The following is a 20,277-nucleotide window of genomic DNA, read 5'->3' as shown; positions in this document are numbered from 1 at the left end:
TTCTTGAAGGTTAGCTGGCTGTTCGTGTGCACAGTGTGTGTGTGTATTTGTGTATGTGTGTGATATAGGTGTAGTGTATTGTGCAGTGTGTGTGTGGTGTCCGTATAGTATGTCATACACTATTTGCTCTTCCTTTACCAAGAAACCTCCCACATTGTCCCATCTATGGTAGATTTCCGGATCTTTCAGAAATCCTTTCCCACACCAAGACAAATAAGCAAGAGCACATGTGAAAAGACTTTTTTACTCCAGGGCCTCTTGAGATGCAACCAAACAGCTGGAATTACACACTTCACTGAGAACTAGGGACGTGGCATGGCAATGGGAAGTTTGGTTTGTATTTGGCAGCCAGTTTCCTATTTCCAAAACCAGAGAGGGCAAAAGAGAATAGTGGCTGGTCTGTCCCCTACTGGCAGCTGGAGTGCGTGTGAAATGTGTGTGTGTGAAATGTGTGTGTGTTCAGGGAAACATTTCATTAAAATCTGTATCTTCTCTGGGATTTTCCCATTTACATGTGTATTTCAGGCTCCAATTCTTTGCTCTGCTTCCTTTCTCTCTTCATTCATCTCCTAGCCCCCTTGCTTTCTCATTTGCCTCCAACAGTAAGTCAAGCTCTGGACAGTAGCTCTTGGTTCTTAATCCACTGTCTGGGTGAGGCCTCCAGATTAAAGCAGGAGAGAGTATATGCTGTGCAACTATCAGAATGCTGGGCTCTGGAGTCTTTTGACTGCATTCACCTTCCTGGTTATGGGAGGGGCTCGGGTTCCCCTTGATTCTGGGGGAACCTGGAGTTGCCAAAGTTCACCTGGCATTTCATATCTGTTTCAGTCATGTGCAGCTTAAACCAACTGGCTTAAAACAGCAATCATTTATTTTATTCATGGAATCTGCAGTTTGAGCAGGGCCCAAAAGGGACAGCTTCGCATCTCTGCTTCCACATGGCATTTTCTAAAATGACTCAAAGACGAGGGGTGACTCAACAGCTGCGGGCTGGACTCATCATACACTGGTTTACTCACATACCTGGTGTTTCATATTTGCTATTGGCTGAAACCTTAGCTGGAACTGTCAGCTGCTGTATCTCCACATGGGTTTTCTGTGGCTGCATGATGTTCTCACACTGCATGGAGACAGAGTTCTAGGGGTGAATGGCTCAGGAGACAAGGTGGATGGAAATGTGTGGCATTTTTATGACTTAGTCTCTAAAGTCATTTAGTGTCACTTATGCCATCCTTTTTTGGCAAGGTACTTAACAAAGACCCCTTACCACTCAATGGGAAGAGGGTTCAACATCACAGTGTAAGAATAGTATGTATTGTGTATAGGTGTGTGTAATGTGCTATGCACCTTATTGAAGTATAGTGAACACACACTATACTGTGGTATCTATATTTGAAAATACAATCTGTCACATCTCCTTCCACACACATAACCTCTTTCTTTGCCTCTTCTAGTCCTGTTGGTTTAAATTTGTGCAGAGAGAATTTTTAGTAAGGACTATGTTCTCACATGCGTACTTAAGCTTATACTGTTTCTTAAATCATATAGTAGGTAGAAGAGCCCCAAGGTGCCCCCCAGATCTCTGCACCTGGAGTACACTGTATGTAATCTCCTCTCTTGAGTGTGGGAGACCTGTGAATATGATGGGATTTTACTGGAATGATTAGGGCACGCATTTGGGCAAGGTGAAGAGACTTTGCAGATGTAATTAATGTTCCTCTTCAGTTACTTTGGGCTAATCAAAAGAGAGTCACCCTAATAATGTCAGATGGGACTGATATAGCACCAGGCAAGTTTTTAAAGAAAGTCTGGGCCTGCTATGTAGAGAAATATCCCACTGCTGGCTCTGAAGGGGTAAGCAAGCATGTTATGGGCTGGCTCTGCAGTTATGAGGGTGGCTTCCTCCTAGCTGCTGACAGCAACCCCTGGCCAACAGCCATCAAGAAAAAAAAGGGATATCAGTCCTAAACTGAGGAAGCTCAAACTGCAAGGAAATAATTCTGTAAACAACTTGAATGGAGTTAGAAGAATTCCAGATGAGAGTACATTCCGCAAGCATATTGATTTCAGCTCTGTGAGACCCTGAGCAGAGAACCCAGATACTCCCTGTCCGTGTTCTTGACCCACAGAAACTATGACATAAAACACAATGAGATTTAAGCCACCCAGTTTGTGGTAATATGTTAAAAAGCATTAGAAATGAGCACGAGTCATAACCACTGGCAAGAAACTTTATTGAGTGGGTAACTGGAGAAATACAGGGAAGATCCAATAGCAAGTCTAAGCACACTGAGAGACTCGGTTCCAATGTCACTCTTGTGTCATCTTCATGGGTTCCCTTTAGCTAGAAGTAATCTCTTGCATCTGAAATCCTATAGCTTTGTCCCTCTTTTGTGGTTCTTCTTAGATTCTACCTATATTTATTAGTGTACCTGCCTTGTCTTCCTGACTGGATCATGAAGTCCTCTTGATGAAAATAAGCACATTCATATGCTTTTTTGAGGAACACCAGCTGATTATTTAATTTTGTAGTGCCGAGGTGCTTGACATAATTCTTTGCATCCCAACAAAGTTTTATTGACAATTCATTAAATACTTTTGTCAATGGAAGAACTTCTACTTGTTGAAGTGAACATATTTTGATATAATGACAATATAGGCATGGTCTTCATGATTACATTAATGGTGTTAGTTAAAAATATCTAAAGTATGCAGCCATTCTGTTCCTCATTTGGAGTCAGTGAGAATTTCTGTCATCTGAGATTTTGAAATTAAGCTTGTTCATCCAATGGATTCCAGTTCTCTGAAACTCTCTGCCAAGACAGAATCATGGATCTATCTGAGTAAACTTTTTTTGTACTAAGAATAGACGAAAGAATTTCTTAAGCCACTAGAATATAGAGGGACAGTGTCACCTCTAGAATTAGGACTAGTACTTCTAGAATCAGGGCCACTGTGCTTATAAGAAGTAGAAATGCAATTTCTTCTTGGGTCACTAAATACAGGTCTAGTTACAAAAATATATAGCCTTGAACTCCTCTTTTAAATGAAGTTTGGGGACACTGACTATAGAGGAAGTTTGAGGTGACAAACTTGCTCTGAAGAAATCGACAGCCCTGAGTGGGTGGAAGGGTGCTGCTTGTTCAGGCCCCTGGTGGGCCTTTGGGAGGTTTTCAGAGGCCCCAGGCAGCCCTGTCTCAAGGAACTTCATGTAGAGTTATGCCTGAGGACTTGTATACCACAGGGAGCTGGTTTTGGCAGCTTAATAACAAGCATCACCATTAATAACCATCTTGTAGCTTATCTAAAGATAGAATTGTAATGCAGTGAGGGATTCTTTTTGGGTCAAGTTATTATGCATTTTGAGGAACATCAGCTCATTGTGTTTGGCTTAAGAATATCTTTTGGGGACTTCCAGATGTTGGGACTTATAGAAATAATGAATGGAAACACTACATTTACACAGCTCCTAGAGACATAGAGTTTCACATACACTATCCCAATGAACCTTGGGATAAACAAAAGCTCCTCTCTTATCTTAAGCTAACATAGGCAATGAAGTTAGAGCCAAGTTGTTAAAGCATGAATGACATTCCCTTTGTTTAGAAATTAGGAGTATGTCGCCGCCGAATCACCTCGCTGCAGACAGGCAGGTCTGTGTACAACCTGCCGAGGTCCCAAGGCACACAGAAGATGCCGAATCACCACACTGCAGACAGGCAGCCACCTGGTTTCACACTACAAAGACGCAGAGGACACCAGACCACCAGACCAAGGTACTGAGTCCCACTGTTCCCGGCCCAGAGGTAGGGGCTTCTGAGCCGCCATCCCACTGCTCCTGGTCCGAAGGAAGGGGCTTCCCAGTCACCATCCCTCGCACTGCTCCCAGCCTAGATGAAAGGGCTTTTGGGCCACCTTCTGTGTCACTGCTCCTGGCCCAGAGGAAGGGGCTTCCGGACTACCATCCCTCCCACTGCTCCCAGCCCAGAGGTAGGGGCTTCTGAGCTGCCACCCCACTGCTCCTAGTCCAGGGGAAGGGGCTTCTCAGCCACCATCCCTCCCGCTGCTCCCAGCCCACAGGAAAGGGCTTTGGGGTCACCATCCCTACTGCTGCTCCCGGCCCCTGTCCCACCTCTCCCAGCTCAGAGGAGGTAATCCGTGCAGACGTTAACAGCCCCCCGCCTCAGTCAAAATGAGAAAACACATAAATAAGTCTCAAAACCAGACTTCCAGATCACCTACAGCAACCCCAAAGGGAAATGAGATGGAACACTCTGATACTCAACCACCTAGACCCACTGAACTGGCAACAAAAGGGGATCTGGAAAAAATGAAATCAGAAATAATTTCTCAGATAACAGGAGAAATTGTGCCCCTAGTGCAAGACATGATTAATAAATCTAGAGAGGAGCTCAGGAACATGATGGAATCTCAACATAAGAAACAAATGGAATCCATAAAACAGACGCAAATAGATTTCCAGGACATGAAAAACTCCACTGCAAGTCTACACAGCAGAATGAGCCAATGTGAGAACAGAATTTCAGATATAGAAGATAAGATTGCAATTAGTGACCAGGAAAAGAAAAATTGCTTCAAAATTATAAGGGAACATGAGAAATCAATCCAGCAGCTGCTAGATGATTCAAAGAAGAATAACATAAGACTGATTGGGCTCAATGAAGAAAGAGGAGAGAGTGCAGATGACATAAAAAAATCTCTTCACAGAAATAATGGCAGAAAACTTCCCAAGCAGGGGAAAAGAGCTTGACATACAGATAAGTGAGGCATCTAGGACTCCAAATAGCCTTGATCAAAAAAAACCCTACACATAGGCATATAATTGTTAAGATTCCAGAAACACAACAGAAGAACAAAGTTCTCCAAGCAGTCAGAGAAAAGAAACAAATCACATACAAAGGAAAGCCCATCAGAATCACAGCAGACTTCTCAACACAAACCATCAAGGCAAGAAGAGCGTGGAGTGACATATCCCAAGCCCTAAAAGAAAACAGCCTCCAACCCAGATTGATGTACCCTGCAAAACTATCTTTCAAAATGGATGGAGAAATAAGATACTTTCATGACAAAGAGCACCTTAGGAACTTCTTGAATACCAAACCAGCACTCCAAAGAATTTGACACAATAGCCTAGGAGCAGACATCGAGGATCACAACCCCAGGAAGCAAAGCAGAATTAACCCATCTGGCATGACAAGAAATTAAAGGTAAAGGGGGAGAACCCAACAAAAAGAAAAAGTCATGGCAATGACAAGTCAATACATTTCAGTTATAACCATCAATGTTAATGGTCTCAATTCACCAATCAAAAGAAATAGACTGGCAGAATGGGTCAAGAAGCAAAATCCAACAATATGCTGCATACAAGAAACACACTTAATTGAAAAGGAAACTCATAGACTGAAAGTTAAAGGTTAGAAAACAATACTCCATGGAACAGGAACCCGAAACAAAGCAGAAGTAGCTATCCTCTTTGCAGATCAAGTAGATTTCAAACCAACACTGATTAAGAGAGACAAAGAAGGACACTAGATCCTTATAAAGGGAAGAATCCAAGAGGAAGAGATGACAATCATAAATATCTATGCACCAAACACTAGTGCACCCAACTATATAAAACAAATACTGGCCGGGGATTTAGCTCAGTGGTTTCGCCGCCTGCTGCCCAAGCTCAAGGACTCAAGTTCGATCCCCAGCACCAAAAAAAAAATTATAAAACAAATACTAATGGACATGAAAAGTCATATATGCACTAATACAATTGTAGTGGGGGACCTCAACACCCCACTGTCACAAATAGATAGATCAACTAGACAAAAAATAAGTAATGAAATACTAGAACTCAATCGAACTCTTGAACAAATGAACTTAACAGATGTTTACAGAGTCTTCCACCCCACAAAATCAGAATACACATTCTTCTCAGCTGCACATGGGTCATTCTCCAAAATAGACCACATACTCACACATAGAACATGTTGAAGTAAGTGCAAAGGAATTGAAGTTATCCCCTGTATATTATCAGACTATAGTGCGATGAAATTGGAGATCCATAGCAAAAGAAACTCAAAAAATTTCATAAACACATGGAAATTGAACAACACACTTCTGAATAACCAATGGGTCACAGAGGAAATTAAAGAAGAAATCAGACAGTTCCTTCAATGAAATGACAATGACAATACAACATATCAGAATCTATGGGACACAATGAAAGCAGTCTTATGAGGGAAATTCATAGCAGTGAATACGCATATTAGGAAAACAGAATGAGCCCAATTAAACAACCTGATGCTGAACCTCAAGCTTCTAGAAAAAGAAGAGCAGGACAATCCCAAAGCTCATACAAAGGAGGAAATTATAAAGATCAGAGGAGAAATCAATGCAGGAGACTAACAGAATGATACAAAAAGTCAATGAAGCCAAGAGTTTGTTCTTTGAAACAATCAACAAAATTGACAAACCCTTAGTCAACCTTACCAGAAAAAGGAAAGAAAAGGCCCAAATCCATGCAATTAGGAATGAAAAGGGTGAAATTACAACAGACCCAGCAGAAATCCAGAGGATCATCAATACCTACTTCCAGAACCTATATGCCAATAAGATGGACAACACAGAAGAAATGGACAGATTCCTGGATACATAGGAATTACCAAAGTTGAATGAAGAAGACCTAAAAATTCTGAACAACCCAATATCAACCAATGAAATTGAAAATGTAATTAAAAACTTATCAACTAAGAAAAGCCTGGGCCCTGATGGCTTCACTGCTGAATTCTACAAGACATTTAGAGAGGAACTGCTGCCACTACTATTTAAACTCTTCAATGAAATTGAAAGGAAAGCAGTACTCTCAAATTCATTCCTGGAAGCAAGCATCAGCTTGATTCCCAAAGCAGAGAAAGACCCAACTGAAAAAGAGAACTATAGGCCAATCTCACTAATGAACATAGATGCAAAAATCCTTAATAAGATGCTGGCAAACAGAATGCAGAAGATCATCAAGAAGATCATACATCCTGATCAAGTGGGATTCATCCCAGGGATGCAGGGATGGTTCAATATACAAAAAGCAATCAATGTAATACACTATATCAATAGAGCCAAGGACAAAAACCATATGATTGTCTCTGTAGACGCAGAAAAAGCATTTGACAAAATCCAGCATGCATTTATGATAAAAACCCTACAAAAAGTTGGAATAGACGGTCTCTGCCTCAAACTGATAGAAGCCATCTTTGAAAAACCAATAGCCAATATCATATTAAATGGTGAAAAACTGAAATCCTTCACACTAAAATCAGGAACAAGACAAGGATGCCCACTATCACCACCCCTGTTCAATACAGTTCTAGAAACATTAGCCACGGCAATTAGACAAGAGAAAGAAATAAAAGGAATAAAGATAGGTAATGAAGAAGCCAAATTGTCATTATTTGCAGATGACATGATACTCTATATAGAAGACCCCAACAACTCCACCAAAAGTCTTCTAGACTTAATAACCAAATCCAGTCAAGTAGCTGGTTACAAGGTCAACACATAAAAATCAATAGCTTTCCTCTACACCAATGACAGACTCACTGAGAGAGAAATAGGGCAAATAATTCCTTTCACAATAGCATCCAAAAAACTGAAATACCTAGGAATCATCCTAACGAAAGAAATCAAAGACCTCATCTCTGAAACCTATGGCACTCTGAAAAGAGAGATTGAAGGTGATATCAGAAAATGGACAGACATCTCTTGCTCCTGGGTAGTGAGGATTAAAATAATGAAAATGGCCATACTCCCAAAACTGCTATATAGATTTAATGCAATTCCAATTGAGATCCCAGCAGCATACTTCATAGACCTTGAGAAAACAATCCAAAAATTCATTTGGAACAAGAAGAGACCCAGAATAGCAAAAGCAATTCTAGGTAACAGAGACATGGCAGGAGGTATCACAATCCCCAACCTGCAACTATACTACAAAGCTACTGTGATAAAAACAGCATGGTACTGGCAAAGAAACAGATGGGAGGACCAGTGGAACAGATTAGAAGATGCAGAAACAATGCCAGACACACTGAGCCATCTCATCTTCGATAAAGGAGCCAAATACCCTCACTGGAGGAAAGATAGCCTCTTCAATAAATGGTGCTGGAAAAATTGGGCTTCAACTTGCCAAAGATTAAAACTAGACCTGTATCTCTCACCATGCACTAAACTAAAATCAAAATGGATTAAAGATCTAAATATTAAAATAGAAACTCTGAACCAGTTGGAACAGAGTTTAGGTAGAACCCTTGAAGACATTGGTGTAGGAAAAGATTTTATGAACAAAACCTCAGTTGCCTGTGAACTAGCACAAACAATCAACAAGTGGGATCTCTTCTTATTAAAAGGCTTCTGCACAGCAAGAGAAACCACCAGCAGTGTGAAGAGACAACCCACAATGTGGGAAAAAATCTTCACCTGCTCTTCCTCAGACAAAGGTCTACTATCTCAAATCTATAAAGAACTTAAAAAGATCAGAGCTCTCAAATTTAAAGACCCAATCCGAAAATGAACATCTGAAATGAACAGACATTTCTTAGACAAAGAAGTAGAAATAGCAAATAAATACATGCAAAAATGTTCAACATCACTGGTCCTTCGAGAGATGCAAATGAAAACAATGCTGAGATTCCACTTCACTCCAGAAAGAATGGCTGCTATCATGAAATCAACCAATAACAAATGCTGGCCAGGCTGTGGGGGAAAGAGGAACCCTGCTCCACTGCTGGTGGGAGTGTAGGCTGGTGCAACCACTGTGGAAATCAGTATGGAGATACCTCAAAGAACTAGGACTGGAAGTCCCATTTGACCCCGCTATTCCACTGCTGGGGATCTTCTCCAAAGAATTAAAAGAATCATACCACTGTGATATATGTGCACCCATGTTCATAGCAGCACAGTTTGTAATAGCTAAAACTTGGAAACAGCCCAAATGCCCATCAACTGGAGACTGGATAAAGAAAATGTGGTTTTTTAAATAAAATGGAGTACTACTCAGCCATAAAAATGAGAAATTAGAGACATTTATAGCTAAGTGGATGCACATTGAGGCAATACTTTTAAGTGAGATAAATAGGACACACATGTATAAATACCAAATAGTTTCTGTGGTGTGAGAAACTGAAAGTGTAAATAAGGACTAAATGTACAATAGGTAATGTGAAATAGGAAGAAAAGGGGCAAAGGGGAAGGAAGTGGGAGGGCTAGGCGAAAGGATAGAAGGGAATGGGATTAATATGAGAAAATGGAAAAATGGGAACAAAATCTTTGTAAATAGGGAGGACTGGAGGGGTTGAAGGGAGGGCTGGGCAAGGGTGAAAAATAAGAAGCAAGAGAGATTATGTAAAGGTGCAAATTTCCAATGATGAATGTCATTATATTGTATACCTAAAATGTACCATTGATTAGAATGAATAATTGATAATGCAAAATAGAAAGAAAAGGTCCAAAGGAGTAGGGGTAGTGGGAGGGGCAGGGGAAAGGAAAGAAGGGAAAGGAAAAATGATGAGAAATGGAAATAAAGTCTTTGTAAATAGGGAAGGGTGGAGGGCGTGAAGGGAGGGCTAGGAATGGGGAAAAAATAAGAACCAAGATGCATTATGTAAAGGTACAGTTCCCAATGAGAAATGTAATTGTGTTGCATACCTACAATGTACCAATAAAAGAATTTAATAAAATAAATGAAAACAATAATATCCCATGTTACTGCTTGCATGAAATGAAAAAATTTTTGCCCTGTCTACCTGCATGAGGAGTCTTCTAGCTCATAATGAGCCTCTTCTTGAAAATATTTAAATTTTTAAAAAAATTTCATACATGCATATATTTTGGTCACATCCATCCCCCTCACAATGACCCCTCTTAAGAGTCCCGCATCTTCCCAAGATGGGCCTCAGCAACCATGTTTTTATCCCCTGACTCTGACTCCTTGGCCACAGCTATTGGACCAGGAGTGAATAACTGCCTCAGGCAAGGATAATCAAGATTTTTCTCTTGGGATTTCAGAAGGGATACCAGGAGAGTCAGGTCCAGTCTGACTGGCTGGTTTGTTGTTTTTTGTTTGTTTGTTTTTGGTTTTTTTTTTTGAAAGGAAGAAGTGAAAAGTCCTAGGAATGGCCATCTTTTTTAGCTTTGTGTTACTACAACAAAACACCTTAGGCAAACTATGAAGTAGAGAGAAGTTGCCTTAGCTCATAGTTTTGCAAGTTCAAGGGCTTGGCACTGGCATTGGCATAGTTCTCAGCTGGATCACATCATTGTAGATAGCAATGGCAGTAGCATGTGCAGGAGCAAGAGATTACACCTCAAACCAGGAACAGAGAGGACTGTGTGGGGCCAGGATTTTATAACAACTCTCTCTCACACTCCCTTGTAGCGATACTAAGATTCACCACATTCCAACAATGCCACCATGGGGATCAAGCCTTTAAGCACAATGGACATTTGAACACACAAACCATATCAGACTACAGGCACCATCTCTGCTAGAGGAAGCTGGGTTGAGAAGAACAGAGCACCTTGCTCAGAGAGGCAAAATGAAAGCTCATTGGGCTAGAGTGCCAGCTCCTGAGCCTAGCCCAACCTCAGGCTAGGCTATATTCTTATTCTTCAATTTCAGGAGGATACCCCTGTATTTTTATCAAAAATTCCCCAAGTTTGCTTAACTTAGTCTCCATTTTCTTTTTCTTTGTTTTTTCCTTTTTTGCAGAGACTTCCATATTTTTATTAGTTATAGCCTCAGTGACTAAGATTTGGGAGCAGTAAGTGTGGTGGTCTCAAGATTTATATCCCAGATTTTCACATTTAGATACCCAGTCTCCAGTGTTTTCATAACCAAGTCTCTGTTTTCATAACTAAGCAGTTCTAATATCTTTGCTCACAAAGCTTTTGTGAAAAACAAATAGACTAATTTTATATGAGGCATTTGAAAACTCCTTTAGAAAAAAAGATCCCCTGGCTTTACATGTAGTATAGGATCTCAGGGTCTGACTGGGATAAGTTTTTATCCCAAATTTCAAACACTTCTGCTGATTTCAATCTCACACTCACCTCACATTCAGAAGTACATCCTGTCATTTGCAACAGCATGAATGAACCTCGAGGAAATATCTAGAAATTCCTGAGTGACATAAGCTGGACACAAATAAAAATGCTGCATGATCTCACTTGTATGTGGACTCTGTAAAAAGTTGAATAAATAAAAACCAAGAGTTGAATGTTATGGGGTGGAAAATAGGGAGATATACATCAAAGGGTACTAAGTTGCAGTCATATAGCATAAGCCTGCAGATCTAATGTACAGCATGAGGACTATAATAAATAGTACTGTACCACATACCAGAAATTTGCCAAGCCAGTAGATTTAAGGTATTCTTAACACATACACAAAATGCACACACTTACATACATACACAATTACGTGTGGTGATAACCATGTTAATTTGCTATAGTCATTATTTCTCTGCAAAAACATATCAAAAGGTCATGTTGTATTCCTTAAATATACATTTAAAAATAAATACATAAAATAAAAGTATATGTTGCATCCAGTTCCTGGGCTTCCAGGATCTGTGGCACAAAGTAACTTGAATTTTGTATGCTTACAGTGAAGGTGGCTTGTATAACAAATAAATGCCCAGTTTTTAATGACTTAAGTCAATATCTGCCTCATGTGAAAGTCCAGTAATGTTGGCAAGGAAGCTCTGCTCAACCCTGTTATCTGGGTAGCCAGCTTTGTTCTTTCTAGTGTCTCAGAGTCCTTCTTGGATTCTCTGCACTCAGCCCACAGATAAAGGTAGAACAAGTGAGTACACACAGGTCTCCGAGGAGGTTCCTGAGGGGACAGGCATGAAAGTGGCTCCCTCATTTCTGCCACCTTCCACCATTCAGACTTAGTCACATGGCCCACCTATCTGAGAGAGGCTAGGCAGTCTCCCCTACATATCTAAATGGGAAAAGGGCTTTAGTGAACACAAAGTTGCCCTTGACTCCATTTTCCAATCCCATTTTCTTGTTTTCAGCTGTCTCTGCCAAGCCATCATTTAACCAGTGACACAGAGACTAGAAAACAACAGCCTGAGGGGAAAATATAGCCTATGGCCTATTTTTGTAAATGAAGTTTTATTGAGACACAGCTACACTCACTTGCCATACTTACTGCCTATGGCTTCTTTCGTGCTATCATAACAAATTTGAAGTTTTGACAGAGATAATGTAACCCACAAACCCTAAACTATTTACCATATGTAACCTGCAGGAAAAAAAATGCCAGTTCTAGCACAAATACATCAGCTTTCTAAATTCCCATAGTGTGTGATCCCTCTTTACTGTGCCTTTTCTTCTCCAGTTTTCTTTTCTGTGTGGTCACCATGCTGCTCTGGATAAGCCACTCAGTGACAAAACCTTTAGAGAAAGGTTCCAGTCTGCCAAGGAGGAACTGGGACACTTACAGATTCCAGAGGTTCATTTGGAGCTTTTGGTCATTTTTGTAACACTGCTGAAATTTGTCATGTTCTAAGGTTTAAGGATATTCTTTTTGAATTTAATTCCTTTCTCTTATTCAACCTCCAGATGAAGTTTTTCAGTTCATCTGGACATGCTATATATGTTTTCAACCTACGGAACAAAGAGAAAACAATATAAATGTGAACAACTAAAGGATTTAAAATGGGGTTATGTGAAGAGCAAAACTCAGGAGCAGAGATGAGAAACATTGTGACAACTCTCTCAACCTAAAACCCAACTCTACCCTCCAATAGTTATTATTGTTACTGGAGAAATATAAAGGTTAACTTCAAAATACAATGTACACAAATTACATAAATTGTACATAAAATACATAAATTGTGTTATCTTTGGAAATTCAGAGGTTATATGTAACATTTTTTAAAACAATTACCATATGTTGGTTGCTTCATTGTTCTCTTCTATTATATATCTTGTAAAATACTATAGCAGTTGGCTATATGATCAAGACTTCCTAAATTCTTAGAGAAGAGGAAGGAAGGGAGGGAAGGAGGAAGAGTTTAAGACTTCAAGAACCTACATCACCTCTCAGACGGCCTCTTCTCATCTGGGGTTCCTGTGAGTCACAACACTACCATCCAACTTCCGGTGGCTCTGCCAAGCCCTTCTGTGGTGTATTTAAGCACATAGGTTTGGTTTCTAGAAGAACTGACTCTTCCCAGCCCCTCCCAGAGCTTAGAAACTGAGTTTCCAACCTTCGGATTCACAGGCTTTGGCCAGAAACCAGCCAGTTGGCAGATATGCCTGAAAAGAGCAGGCACCTCTGGCGGGGCACTTGCTATCGCACCCACGCAGTTGGAGGTGGTGAGATGAAGTGCACGCTGCCCTCCCAACCCACAGGGGGACGCTGGGGTTAGGGCTGGAACATTTGTGGGCCCCCATTCTGGGCCCCACCTGAAAGGGCAGTTCTAGTCTGTGAAGCATGTGAAGATGTTTTGCTTCAGCCTTCTCAAGTCTTTTTTTTTTCATTAACCTCGCTTTTCTGTGGATCCTTGAAGTCTCTTGAAGACCTACTAAAACAGGGAAAGCTCCCGCGCTATACCCGCGCTTTAAAGAGTCTTGCTAAAATGTAAGCCCTTGAAGACAGGGTACTTTCTCTTCTCCACAGACAGGTGCTAACTCAGTTGTCAGCACCTACAGGGCATTCAATAAATACTGAACAAATGTTTCTTGGATAGATTGTTTACCTCTATGCACTTGGGCATGCTTCTTTACCTATGAGTGTTCTTATAGAATATTCCTTTTAAAATTATTACTTCTTAGACAAAAAAATTCTTATTTAGGTAAGATTTGTGCACAGAGAAATGAACAGATATTCCTTAGCACATTGTGATGAACTCTGACAAATGTAAAACCTGTGCAGTCAATATTCCAGTCAAGATTTATAGCATTTCCATTACCCCAAGAAGGAAACCAGTGATCGTTAGTAGTCAACTTGGGGTTCTGAATGACTTTATTTATTCCTCTCCAGGGTTCTTACTTCATTTTATCCTATTATAAGGACTCATGTCAAGCTTTGTCTACCAAAGTATAAGCTCAGTGAGGTTGGAGATGCCATGGCCTGTTATGGCCCTTTTAGAGCCATACAACCAATAAATTTTGAAGTGTGAACACCTGAACATTACATTCAAAGATGACCAAGGGAATATGACCTGTTTTTAGTGCAATACTGGACACAGACACACAGAGAAGAATTCCTAAGTGGAAGAGAAGGATCAGCTTCTCAAGCTGTAAAAGGGACAGGACAGGGATAAGAAGAGCCAGACAATGGGGACGCAGAGACATCATGTTTTGCTTCAGGTAAAATTTACTATTCTCATGAAAAGAATTCCTTTCCCACTCACTCAATGAATGATTAACATGCTTCATCTCCACACCAAACCCACACTCCATGTTTGAGAATTACCATAGTGCCTTGCATCCAGTAGATGTTCAACAAATGATACTTGGATAGAATTTATTGGACAGCTATGTGCACAGTTTAGCACATACCTGGCATCTACAGTTGACCTCCATGGATCCAACCAACAGAAGATCAAAAGTGTTGAGGGGAAAAAGTACACTTGCACTGAACATGCAGACTTTTTTCTTGTCATTATACCCTAAACAAAATAGTGTAACCCTGCAGATACCAAGGAATGACCATACCAAGTATTCGATGAAGGTCAGGTATCATTATTGATGACTCCTGGAGTAGAGCAAGACTTACAGGAACGCAACCAGCTGCAGGAGCTTAGCAAGAATATCTGATCCATTCTGGGGCTAAGCTACAATATCAGGAAGTTTTGGCCTCCACAAGTCATACATTGTCCCAGCAGACAGGGAGCCTTGGGAATCTGATAGGAGGCAGAAGAACATTCCAAGAAGGGACAAAGAACTGGAATTCAAGGGCTATAGGGATTGAAATACAGCGTAGGAGAAATCTTTAAAACAGGATGGGAAGAAAAATTGGGTGACTTCTCTCTGAAATTTAAAGGCAGAAATTCTGCCTTTAAATCTCATGCATCCAAGTCCTTTTCTCTCTTTAAATCAGATTTCTATTGCACACCAGGTAAGTGCTCAATAGTGGGTACAGAAATGCATCACCCATTTGCCTTAAGGAAAATATTGTAGCAATTAAGAATAATGAAAATATAAATGGAAGGAAAAAGAATTTGTGAAACAAGACCATGTTAGTAGTCTCTGCTAAAATGTGGTTCCTGACTCTATAAATTGATTTTAATTAAAATATAATTGCAAGGTGATCAGGACTGTGAGAATGAGAGCTGGGATCTGCAAACCTGAGCCAGTGCTGGATCCCTAGATGAGAGTGACACAGGGAGGGTGAGAAACTGGTTCCAAGTCTTTTTCGGTTTTTTTCTTCTCAGGCCACTTTCCAGATATCCTGATTAATGGTTAGCCATCCCCAAGGCTCCTATTAGAAGGACTCTCTCTAGGGAAAACCCAATTGACCTTTTAAAAATGTAGTCTTCAAAGGTTTAGACCTATGACTGTCCCCTGTGTGATAGTCCAAAAATGCTTCTCTCAGCGGTTCAGCTACAAGCCACATAGCACAGAATAGAATTTCAGGAAAATTACTTTTCTCCATCTCTGAAATGAGGCCTCTACCTTGCCTAGTCTCTGTCGTGGTTTCCCTTGTTCTGGGAATGACAACTCTGTTTTGCTCTCTTGTTCAGCCACCTTGGTAAAGGAATCAATTACATCTGCAAACTGAGCCTCTCCACTCAATTGTGTGGCTCTCTTTATGCAAAGCAAGCCAAGGCCAACATTTCCTGCTTCTTGGTATGGAAGCCCAGGACACTTTCTTTTGGTTCCTGGTCACCTTCTTCCACTGGAGTGGGCAGCCCTTCTCAATAAACAAGGCCTGACAGGGCTCCTGAGGGAGCAGGTACACTGTGCTCTCCCTGGCACACTCAGCCTTTGGGTAGCACAGAAGCAGTTGTGACTCAGAGAATAAAGAAGGGATTCCTTCCCAGGGGACTTGTTCTACTGACAGCAGGCCTGATTAGAAATTTACCTGTTGGCACAAAATGAAAAGAACAGATTAATCCAGTGAAGGTGTACAATCAAATAGGTCAGCCCTCTCTGAGTGAAGGTCTGATGTTGGAGTTAGCACTGCTTGCCCCAGCAGGGTCTATTATTGGATAAAATCAATTACCTGCCTGCCAGGGGACAGCACACTACAGTGGAATGAATGTGCTCTGCTTGTGTTCCAGCTCTGCCACTTTCTGGATGAGTAATCCTGAGCAATCTATGCCAGCTCACTAGGCTTCAGTTTTCCTATCAGTAGAAGAGGACTGATAAAACCAGCCTTGGAGGGTTTGAGGGGATGATTAAATGAGATCAAGCATGGAACGTGACCTGCAAAGTTCTGGGAACATAGTAGTCCCTTTTAACATATTTCCCTTCTTTGTACCTTTTCCTGGTGGAAAGCATGGAAAATGGGAAGAAATTAAGGCAAGAAGGAAAAAAAAAAAAGGAGTAATCCAGGCAGGGAGGGCTGGAAGGAAAAGTCTGAGAAAGGTTGGGATATTAAGAAACCAAAACAATGTTTGTATTTTGTGTTCTTGTAGGTGCCTTTTCTGTCTGTTCAATGTCTTTCTCTCTGTATTTTTTTTCTATTGCTGTATAACAAATTACCCCAGAGTTTAGCAACTTAAAGAAGCAGAGTTATTCTCACAGTTTCTGTGGATTGGAAATTGGTGGAGGGGCTTAATTGGGTCATCCTCAGGGTTTCTCACAAGACTGCAGCCAACCAGATGAAGAAGAAACCAATTCCAGGAACCCTCCATGGCTGCTGGAAGGATTCAATTCCTTCTGGAATATTGGATTGAGGGCCTCAGGTCTTTGCTGACTATTGGCCAGAAGAAATCCTCAGTTCCTTGTCATATGGGCCTTTCTATGGAGCAGCTTACAACATGGGAGCTGCCTTTATCACAATGTGCAAGAGAAAGAAAGAGATCACAGTCTTTCATAAAAAAAAAAGATCTCAGAAGTGATATGCCATCATGTTTCCCATATGCCTTCAGAAGTGGGTCACTATATCTAGCCCACACTCTAAGGTAAGAGATTATATGACAACCTGGATACCAAGAGGTAGTAAATGCTGGGGATAACCTTGGAAGGCTGATTGCCTCACTGTCTTTTGTTTGGGGAAAGATCATTCTTCTTCCTCAAAAAAGTCACATAAGATTCTGGTGGGACTATCCTCCATAATACCTGCCACCCCCACCCCATTCCTACACCAGGATGACATGAGACCTAGGTATGGGGAATCATCCTAGCATATCTTGTTGGCACAGTCAATGGCCACAAGGTAACCATGTAACCCAAGCTTGCAGATATACAATGAGAAAATTTATGTAGATATACTGAAACAAGAAGAAAGAAATTGTCTCTTCCACCTGAAATCACTAATATGAAATGATATAAAGTTGGGTGTCCTGTGGCCATATTTTCTACCAGCCATGTAAACAAATTCTAACTACACTAGGAACAATTGAGGCCATTACCTTCAGAAGCAGAAACAAAAAAAAAAAAAAACAAGATTAAAGGGAAGGCACAAATAGTAACTAGCAATATATTTTCAAATTTTAAATTCCAGAGAAGCATCCTCCAAAAGCTAACAAACATATCTCCTTTGTTCACTTGAGATAGTTTAAATTAGGTTCTGTCATCTGTGGCATCAAGAATATTGATTAATTAAGCCAGTTTTTGTATCTGTAAAATCAAGGTGCTAAACTAAATGATCTCCATGCATTTTTCCATATGGCCAGTTCTTACTTAAAATTTCTGATTATTTATTAAGAAATGGATTTTTCCCAAAGTGAAGATAGCAGAAGGAAGAGCCTAAAGGAAGAAAAAGCCGGAAGAAGGAGACAGGGTCACTTTTGGATCCAATGGGGGCCAAGGACCAATACTTCCTCATTTATTACTTAGACAAGGCTTCCAATTTTAACTCAGGACTGTAATTGTTATAAAAAATGATTCAAGCCTATAGTGATGCCATATAAAGCTTAAACATATGTCTCTTTCACATACTGTTAGAGCACAATAATACAGGTGTCAAGGGCATAGATTTTAGACGTAGCAGCCCTGTAATCAATAATTATTATTATTATAATGTCTAATGTTTACTGTGTACCTGATAATTGCTCAAGACCCTGCTACCTCACTTACTAGCTGTGTGACCTTAGGGAAGTGACTTAGCCTCTATAAGCCTTTGCTTACTCACCTGTAAAATGAGGATAATAATAGTTCCCTTTTCATCAGGTTGTTGTGATGATAGAATGAGTCAATATAGGTAAAGTGACAATCAGAGTACCTGGTACATTCTGTTTTTAAAATGTTCTTCCTTAGACATTGGCATAGGAAAAGACTTCATGAACAAAACCTCAGTAGCATGGGAACTAGCAGAAAGAATCAACAACTGGGATCTCATCTTATTAAAAAGCTTCTGCACCGCAAAAGAAACCACCAACAGAGCTAACAGACAACCTACAATGTGGGAAAAAATCTTTAGCAGCTGTACCTCAGACAAAGGTCTGAGAATATACAAAGAATTGAAAAAAATCAGACCCCCCAAATTCAAAGACCCAATTCAAAAATGGGCATCTGAAATGAACAGACATTTCTCAGACAAAGAAGTAAAAGCAGCAAACAAATATATGAAAAAATGTTCATCATTGGTCATTTGAGAGATGCAGATGAAAACAAAGCTGAGATTCCACCTAACCCCAGAAAGAATGGCTGCTATCAAGAAATCAACCAATAACAAATGCTGGCGGGAGTGTGGGGAGAAAGGAACCCTTCTCCATTGCTGGTGGGAGTGCAGACTGGTACAACCACTGTGGAAATCAGTATGGAGATACCTCACAGAGCTAGAGCTAGAGGTCCCACTTGACCCAGCTATTCCCCTACTGGGTATCTTCCCAAAAGAATTAAAAGAATCATACCACAGTGATATATGTGCACCCATGTTCATAGCAGCACAGTTTGTAATAGCTAAGCCTTGGAAGCAGCCCAAGTGCCCATGAATTGGAAACTGGATAAAGAAGATGTGGGGGTTTTTTATAAAACGGAATACTACTCAGCCATAAAGAACGAATAACTGGAGTCATTTATAGCTAAATGGATGCATATAGAGGCCATACTCTTAAGTGAAATAAATAGGACACACATGTGTAAATACCAAATAGTTTCACTAGTGTGTGAAACTGATAGTGTAAACAAGGGTTAAAATGATTAAAATGAATAATTGATAATTTGAAATAGGAAAAAAGGTCCAAAGATTAAGGGGTGGGGGTGGGGGGGGAAGGGGAAAGGAAAGGAGGGAAAGGAAAAACTATGAGAAAAGAAAAAAAAATGGAAATGATGTGTATGTAAATAGGGAAGGGAGGAGGGGGTGAAGGGCACACAGGTAATGGGGAAAAAATAAGAACCAAGATACATCATGTACAGGTACAAACACCCAATGATAAATGTAAACAAATTGTATACCTAAAATGTACCAATAAAAGAACTTAGAAAAAAAATAAGAAATAAAATGTTCTTCCTTGTCTTTTACACCCAGCTCAAATATCAATTATTCCACAAACCTTCCCCAACTACTCTCCATCTTCTTGTGCCCCATGGCATGTTACTCCTGCCTTCTAGCTTTCTGGGCCAATGGCCATGTATTCCACTTACCTGCAAATATATCCATCACCATACTTTATCTTTAGGTTCCTGAAGACAAATCAATGCTAAACACATAATAGGAGCTTAACAAATCCAAATAGATTGAGCAAACAATCTCTCAAGAAAAACTACAGTCAGTCTGATCAGGACACACCACACCTTTTGGTTTCACCACCTGATTGAGCATTAGGGATTTTTGTCAGGTGAAACTCTGATGTGAGATTGTAAAGCTGCTCCTCAGATGAAACTACCAATTGCTCAAGGTAAAAGTAACAATTCCTCACAACCAGCAGGCCAACCCGTCAACAACCAGCTGTGGAGCCCTGTGCTAACGGGTGTGGTGCTGCTGGTTTGGAAGCTGACCAGAGACAGTAAATATGATGGTTGCCCGGGTGTGTAAACATAAAACCAGCTCCTCCCACCTCACCCCGAGACATGCAGTCTCAGCATCAGGGACACCACAAGTGGCTACTTGTCAGATCCTGTCAAATAAAACTGCAAGGGCCTATT

At 40.5% G+C, this 20,277-nt stretch overlaps 2 long non-coding RNA genes across 2 annotated transcripts in view; one reads left to right on the top strand and one right to left on the bottom strand.

Annotated features, from left to right (window-relative positions):
- LOC110350251 (uncharacterized) overlaps positions 1–12,896 on the top strand; it is a 20,949-nt gene extending 8,053 nt beyond the window's left edge. Inside the window, exons 2-3 of the long non-coding RNA XR_002396713.2 lie at positions 3,607–3,776; positions 12,634–12,896. This is a non-coding gene — a long non-coding RNA (uncharacterized LOC110350251). The remainder of the gene's footprint in view (positions 1–3,606; positions 3,777–12,633) is intronic.
- On the bottom strand, positions 1,966–20,277 carry LOC147826922 (uncharacterized). Its single transcript, XR_015453076.1, has 4 exons — positions 19,777–20,277; positions 12,513–12,678; positions 11,113–11,242; positions 1,966–2,813 (listed from the first exon to the last, which is right to left on the bottom strand). It is a non-coding gene; the product is annotated as an uncharacterized LOC147826922 (long non-coding RNA).

The sequence above is a fragment of the Heterocephalus glaber genome, unplaced genomic scaffold, assembly GCF_053883595.1.
Source record: "Heterocephalus glaber isolate CG9 unplaced genomic scaffold, H.glaber_assembly_v1.0 deba00001457, whole genome shotgun sequence".
Taxonomy (NCBI): domain Eukaryota; kingdom Metazoa; phylum Chordata; class Mammalia; order Rodentia; family Bathyergidae; genus Heterocephalus; species Heterocephalus glaber.
The sequence above is the reverse complement of the archived record's forward strand: the minus strand, read 5'-3'. Positions and strand labels throughout refer to the sequence as shown.